Consider the following 7171-nt stretch of genomic DNA (forward strand, 5'->3'; position numbering starts at 1 on the left):
ATGCCCACATGGCCCGAAGGAACCTGACATCAGTGATGCCCTGAGCTTGCACAAAGCTAAGGGACCAGGGGTCTGGGGGGTGGAGGGACAAGTCACTCCTGAGAGGTGGGCTCAAGGTGGAGGCAGAGATGCTTCAAACCCGGCCAGAGGTGTTTTAGGGGCTTCCCCTCCCCGCGGGGAGCTCACAGGGTCTGGGACCAGCCCCAGAATCCCAGAATCCCAGAATGCCCCTAGCCGGCAGCAGCAGGATTCCCCATTTGTCAGGAATTCAATTAGGTGGGAGAGTCCTTATTAATTTTATAGGCTTTGCTGGTCTGGAGGCTGCGCCGGGGGCGAAATGGGAGGGCCGCCTCTTCCCTCAGAGCTCGGGGTCAGCCTGCAGAGGCGGCGCGAAGGCACTAGTCGAGGTATTAATGAGATGCCTCTAGGTGCAAATAATAGTTTAATAGGTGTGACTTACCGGGGGGCGCCCTCCCCTCGCCGCCACGCACCTCCCGCACACCCAGACAGCCCGCCGCGCCGGCCTCCCTGCCTCGTTAGAATAAGTAATTAGAGTGTACGAACACTCACTTTGACACTTTAATAAAGTGTCAGCCATCACCAATTTGGTATTTAATAAAATAAAATTAAATATTTATTACATTTTTGTATGCATTATATTTAAAACACATTTGGCCCCAAGTCACCACCCCTTCCTAGCACCCCAAGATTTTAGTCCCAAGGACACCCCTTCCCACCTGTCAGGAGCCACCCTGTGGCAGGAGACGGGGCTGGTGATGGGACATGAGGCAGCTGGTGGGGGGGAGGCCCAGGGAGAGGTGTGGCGGGAAGAGAGGAGTCCCCCCCCTCCGGGTGAGAAAAGGCAACAGACGGACCCCCACAGACACCTACGAAGGTTTGAAGGCCTTGGTCTTTCCTGCTTTGCTGTCATTCTGGACCAAGACTAGCTCCAAAGCACTTCTTGTCCTGTCCCACCAGCCCCCCAACAATTTGCTGAGGGCCACTGAGGGCCCCTGTGGAGCCAGCAGTGCCCGGAGCCTTCAGGACAGCAGGTCCCAGGTGCACCTGGGGAGCGGGCAGGTGCACGGAGGTGGGGCCAGGGCCCTGGAGTGGCCGGCTGCATGGACCCCAGGTTCAGAGTATCCCAAAGACCCCAAAAAAGCCTCAACCTCCCAGAGCAGGCCCACCCTGAGGATTTGGCAGGGGTCTGAGGAGTTGGGGGTCACACTGCATGTGCCATAAGTGGTGGAGCGGCCACCAGCCTCCCCCAACCCACCAGCGCAGCTTCCCTCTGAACCCAAGCCTGGTTTCCCCCTCTTCTCGCCCCTGCACAGCCTCCCCCACAGCTACCATAAAAATATTGTTTCTGATAAAAGTAGTAACCGGGAGGTTTAAATGCAGGAGATGGAGAGCTCACCAGGCGGGGAGCAGTGTTAGGAAAGCCTCTGTTACGCAGGAGCAGGGGGTGATGTGAGAACCACACTGGACCCCCACCCAGGACCTGCTGTGGGGGGTCCTGGATCCGTGCACCCAGCCAGGAAGCTTGAGACCGCAGGGGCCCAGCACCGTGGGCCCAGCGCTCCACGTGGAACACACGCTCTCGGGACAACGAGCAGTCATAGGACGTGCGCCCCCGAGATGTGGTTGGGAGTGTGCTCGGCTGCACGTCCGTGGGGGCTGGAAGCTGGGAAAGACCATACGCCCCACGTCGGGAGTGGAGTACGGCACAGCAAGGAAAAAGCCCCCTCCACAGACCTGCTCAGCATGGAGTGAAAGGAACCTGACATCACTGCGGGATCCCGCGTATCAGACGTCTAGGTCAGGCAAACGCCGCTGGTGGGGAGGTGGGAGTCCTTCCGGGCTCTTCTGCTGAGCTGACGGCAGGGGCTTGGCTTGACGCCCCTCCTCAGAAGGGCACCCTGGAGGCATCCCCCAGCTCCCTCTGCAGGCCTGGAGAGCCGAGGGCCCCCCCACTTGGGATGCCCCTGCCGAGAAAGGCCCTGAGCTCTGCTCATCTCCCCAGTCCTGCCCCACGCCCACCCCCAGCAGGACATTCTGTGCCATCACCCGCCCACACCAATGCCCCATCACCGTCCCCGTCCCCGCTGGCCTCTCAGCTGGCCGTAGCCTGCTGCTGGCCAGGAGCCCGAGCCGGAGCCTGTGCTGCACCCCAGCCAGCTGAGCTGGGTAGGGGGGCCCTGGCTGCCTCCAATGCTGGACCCCTAACACCCACAGGCTAGAGGCTAACCCAACGCACCCCAGGCCACACTGCAGCTCGTGGCCAAAAGAAAAATCAGAAAATTGGCTCCTGACTTTTTTGTGGCATCCTGGTATTTTGTTCATCCTGGACTTTGTGTGTTAATTTGGAGTATTTTGAGTACTAGACCGAGCTCGCTGATGGCGCTGCTGTGCACCCTGACCCCGACCGCCTTGCGGCCGTCCCGGTTAACCCAGTAGCCAGAGCAACACGCGCAGTCAAGTCTCCGAGCCCCCAAGCCCCGTGCAGGGCGCCCATCAGTTGCCCTGCCCCCAGTGTCCGAGCAGACCTCCGCCCCCGGCAGAGGCCCAAGGAGGCCAGGCGTGTCAGGGCTGGTTATGTGACAAATATGCAAGGTTCTGAGGGACAGCTGAGCGGAGATAACCGGCACCTGACGCCCAGTGGGACAGTGGGAAACCGCAGGCTCCTTTCCCGTCTCTGTCTCTCCCTCCCCCCACCCATGTTTGCAGCAGAGCCATGTGAATTAAATGCACAGAAGATGGGGTTCCACTTGATTCACAAACTCCCCCGCTCTGCCCATAACCAGCACCCTCCCAGCTTGCTAGGAGCCAGCAGTACCACCACTGCCTCCTCTTCTGCCAGCGGCTCTGCTCCCTTTGCAGACAGGGAAACTGAGGCTCCCGCAGGAGACTCCACATGCCAGACCACTAAGGAGCAGGGGAGAAGCAGGTGATTCCCATCTAAACCCACGGCTGGAGCCACAGCACCCCTGGTCTTGTTGCCCCCACCCCATTAACTAGCTCGTGGACCTTGCTAACCTGGAGGTCAATGTGGGGGTGACTTGGGTGCGGTGAGGTCATAATCAGGCAGGCAAGGTGGAGGGAGCCAGGGAGCTGGCAGGACGCTGAAGGTGAGGGAGGGCAAGTCCCTGGGCCCCCAGCGCCCCCAGGCCCCACGTTGCAGATCAGCTTCCATGACCACAGAGCCCAGCCGCCAGCAGCACACGCCACAGACAGGAGAGCCAGCAGGGTGGGTCAATCCCAGCTGCCCCTCCATGACCACCCCCGCCCCAGGAGCCAGGCCAGGGGGCTCCTTCCTGTCCCTCAACCCCCACACTCTGCAGGTAGGCTGCCCTGCTCAGCTGCGTGGTTGGCTTTGGAAATTCTGCTGAGAGGCCTTATTTGTTGGTATCTGTGGCAGGGGTACGGAGGGGTCTGGCTGGGAGGTGCAGAACCAGGGCCTGTACAGACCCCTCCCCACAGTGGATGAGAACCCAGGGTGCAAACCCAGCTGGGGATTTCCTCGCAAGGTTCCATAGCTCCAGACTGTGGCCAGGGCAGGTGTGTGATGCCACCAGAACCACAAAACCCTTAGCGAACCCCCATGTCGGAGAGGGACTGCCCAGGGGTCTAGCCCAGACCCAGTGGCCTTGCCTCAATGACCCAAAAGCCCCAGAATTGTATTCCAACCTCCAGCCTCCTGCTAGAGGCCCATCCCCGCAGCCTGTGCTCAGACCCTCCCTAGGGACGCCTTCTCACACCTGCTCCCTGCATGTGGGGTGGGGGATCACAGTGACAGCCCCTCTCTGGGTGAATGGTGTCATACTGGCTCGGGTGCTGGGACCTCAGGCACTGGCCGGGAGCTGGGGGGCCCCCGGGGCCTGTGGTCATCCCAGGCATGACCCCACCCCCTACCCCGAGGAGCCTTCTCTCCTCTTCCAGTCTTTGTGGATGGTGCTTGGGTACCCAGGGAGCCAGTCCCCAGAGCAGCCCTTACCTCAGGGACAGCCCTGGGCCCCGTTGCTCGGCAACCGCCTGGTGCAACCCTGGGCAACCGCCACCACCGGGTCTCCGCAAAGGCCCGTGTTTCCACTGCGTCAGCCCCTGGGTCCCGGGAGCCAGGATGGAGCGGCCCAGGGTAGCGCCAGCCTCCTGCCCCGTCACACCTTCCCCCTGGGCCCTGGCGCGAATGTCCTGCCCCAGCGTGGGAGCTACAGCGGCACCCAGCCCACCGTCATTGGTGTGGGACAGGGTGGTGGGACTTTGCAAACTGTAAAGTGCCCTGTGTCCCTGAACCGGTCTGGTGCCCCAGGCCCAGCTACGGTGGACGGTGGACGGTAAATCCCAATCTGCAAAACTATACAGACAGCCCCAGCTGCATTTGCATCAAAATTGGTTGCAAAGAGCAATTAGCACTTCATTAATAATCAATGAGGTGCCAATTTACACATCGTCCAAGAACAAATTGCAGATTCGGCTTGGCCTGTGACAGGCAGGGCTGTGGTGCCAGCCCTGGCAGAGAGGTCCAGAAGTGATGAGGAGAGGCCGCTGGGGCCCTACCCCACTTGCCTCTGCCCTCACAGAGGCAGGGAGGCCCCGGAGCAGGTGCCCACAGCTCGCTGCAGGTGCAGAGAGGATGGCGTGGCTGCCCCTGGCCACGGAGGGACTCAAGGAGCCGCCAGCGCCCCCCACGGTCCAGCCTGAGAGAAGCTCCTTCCAATGGTTTCTGGAAGGCCTGTTCCGTGCAGGCTGAGGAGGGAACGGAACCTATTGTTTGTCCCTTGCCTGTCATAGGGAAAGTGGGGCCTTTCCTGAGTACCTACTGTATACCTGCCATGCCTCCCTTTTCAGTCCATTTTGTAGGCAGGGAGAGCAGACAAAGAGGGCAGCAGGACCTGTGCGTGGCCCGGGGCTCCGTGCAGAGGCCCAGCGATCCTGTGTGCACCCTGACAGACTTCACTTCTTGTCCCCACGGCCCTGTGAGCCTCTCTGCTTAAGAATCCCTTGCTCATGGTCTGGGTCAGTCAAAGAGGGCTCCCTGGAGGAGGAGGGGGCCAACTCAAAGGACTGCTTTTACCTTCTTCCTTCCCCAGACCAGGCCTTTGCCACTGCTGTCTCCAACCAGCGAGGGTGCCCCCAGCTTGCTGCCTCCTCACCCATTGTCATGTATCTGCTGCACAAAATGCTTGCTCTCACTGGCTGGGGAGTACCCTCAGTGCTGACAGGCAGTGGGTGCTCTGGAAATGTGGACAGTGATCAAGAACAGACCCCCAGGTGAACACTGGCAGAGGGAGTAGCCTGTGCAAAGGCCCTCAGGTAAGACTGGAGCAGACATAAGGGCCCGTTGGCATGAGGACCAAAGTGGGGAGGGGAGGGTGAGGAGGCTGGCTGAGATGCAAGCCTGGATTTTATTCTGGGGTCTCCAGCAGGGAATGGAGGATGTGGCCTGGTGTCCATTGGCTGCCATGTGAGGCTGCTTGGGAGGGGACACAGGCAGGGACCACAGAGGGCATCTGAGGGCCACGAGGGAGAGTCTGAGGGCAGCTCCAGCACAGGTGGGCCCTGGCCGTGGGCGGGATGGGGCGTTGCCTCTGCTTGTCGCCAGCAGGTGTAAGGAGATTCCCAGCTGGGGCCACACACAACTTCTCCGATTCCACCCAGGCCCCGGCCTCCTTGCCGCCTCCTGCCTGCACCCGCCACCCTCACCATGAGATTGAATTTACAACGGACTCCAACACATTTAAATCCATTTATTGCAAAATTACTTTTCAATAATTACATCACCGTGCCGACTGTGTTGCATAATGAAATTAGCATGAGGGATATTAGAGAGAATATAAAATTATAAGAAATATTGAAATACCTCTTCCCCGTCTGTCTTCATGAGGCCCCGTAGCTTAACTGGGGAGCGGGCGTACCTCATGGACGGGATTGGAATGCACAGAGTGTAATTTTATAATGTCTTTTGTATAAATTAATTATAACAGTTATTGCAGGTTTCTATTATTGGATTGAAATTTCCCTCTACTGAAGGCTATTAGGGGAGAGTGGGACCCTGGCTCGTGGCCCTGAGTCCCCTGGGGCCACAGAATGGAGCGGGCGGGGGTCTGGGCTGCAGGGTCAGAGAGATCAGAGTTCAACTCTTGGCCTGCTGTGTGTCTTCAGTGGAGTGGCGTAGCTTCTCTGGGGCAGGCTCCCCTCGGCTGCTAAGAACAGTCCTGCCACAAACCCAGGTACGTTGCCATGTCGGTGTGGCCGTTGCGTGTCACTGCACAGCGGACAGCTCCCAGACGCACTGGCCGCCGTACACGTTGTTCAGCACTGGCAGTTCCTGTGGGTCAGCAGCCTGGGAGATACTCCGTTAGAGGCTCCGGCTCGGGGCTGCTCGCGGGGCGGCCTCTCTGAAGGCTCACCTGGGGTGGAGGACTGCCCCCCGGGGGCCCTCGGATCAGGACTCACAGGCCAGCCCTAATCCATGCTGGGAGGGGCTTCACCAAGGGGTAAAGACCCCGAGGCAGGGGTCACTGAAAGCCGTCTCCTCTTGCCTTGGGATTTCACAGGGCGGGTCCCCGACAGCCCAGGGTGTGTAGTCCCGAGAGGACCTGTGTTCTTGTCCTGCTTCAAAGGTGGCGAGCCCAGGGCAGCTTTCTGGCCTCCACAGCCCTGTCTGCCGAACCTAGGATCAGGAAACCCCGGAGGGGTGCAGGGGGGGCAGGGGGACATAGAACCTGCGCCTTCTTTCTGTCCCCGTGTTGCCAGAACGACTGGCTGTGTGTGTGTTTCCTGAGCACGCCCGTTGTAACTGGGCCCCTCGCACGCTCCGTGGTGCCAGCCAGTATCCCCAGGAAGACCAAGTGTGCCTTCCGTGTGGGGACGGTGCCAAGCTGCTCCGTGTAAGCCAGGACCTGGGGGGCAGAGCAGCAGGTGCCAACAGGCAGGCAGCTGGGCCGGCTGAGGTCCGGGCCCCACAGATGTGCCGTTCAGCCTGTCTCATGCCCACTGGCTGCTCCAGAACGGGTGGGGTTGCCCAGCAGGCCAGGGCCCAGGATCCTCTCCGGGAGTCTGTGTGATTTCCCAAAATCACGAGGAATGGAGGGGTCCCCAAACATGCCACCTTGGTCAGCTGGACTCAGTGATGTTCTTGCTGGGGGAGCCTGGGGGTGGCATCCAGTGA

The 7171-nt window shown here is 60.2% G+C and overlaps 1 long non-coding RNA gene across 3 annotated transcripts; it reads left to right on the plus strand.

Moving 5' to 3' along the window:
• Positions 1-3094: 3094 nt before the first annotated feature.
• LOC144319436 (uncharacterized) lies at positions 3095-5980 on the plus strand. Of its 3 annotated transcripts, none has more exons than XR_013385255.1 (3): positions 3095-3341; positions 5091-5313; positions 5606-5980. It is a non-coding gene; the product is annotated as an uncharacterized LOC144319436 (long non-coding RNA). The 3 variants fall into 3 exon arrangements; XR_013385254.1 differs by having other exon boundaries at positions 5603-5978; XR_013385253.1 differs by having other exon boundaries at positions 5659-5965.
• The last annotated feature ends 1191 nt before the right edge of the window (positions 5981-7171 follow it).

Source organism: Canis aureus, chromosome 8 (genome assembly GCF_053574225.1).
Source record: "Canis aureus isolate CA01 chromosome 8, VMU_Caureus_v.1.0, whole genome shotgun sequence".
NCBI lineage: Eukaryota > Metazoa > Chordata > Mammalia > Carnivora > Canidae > Canis > Canis aureus.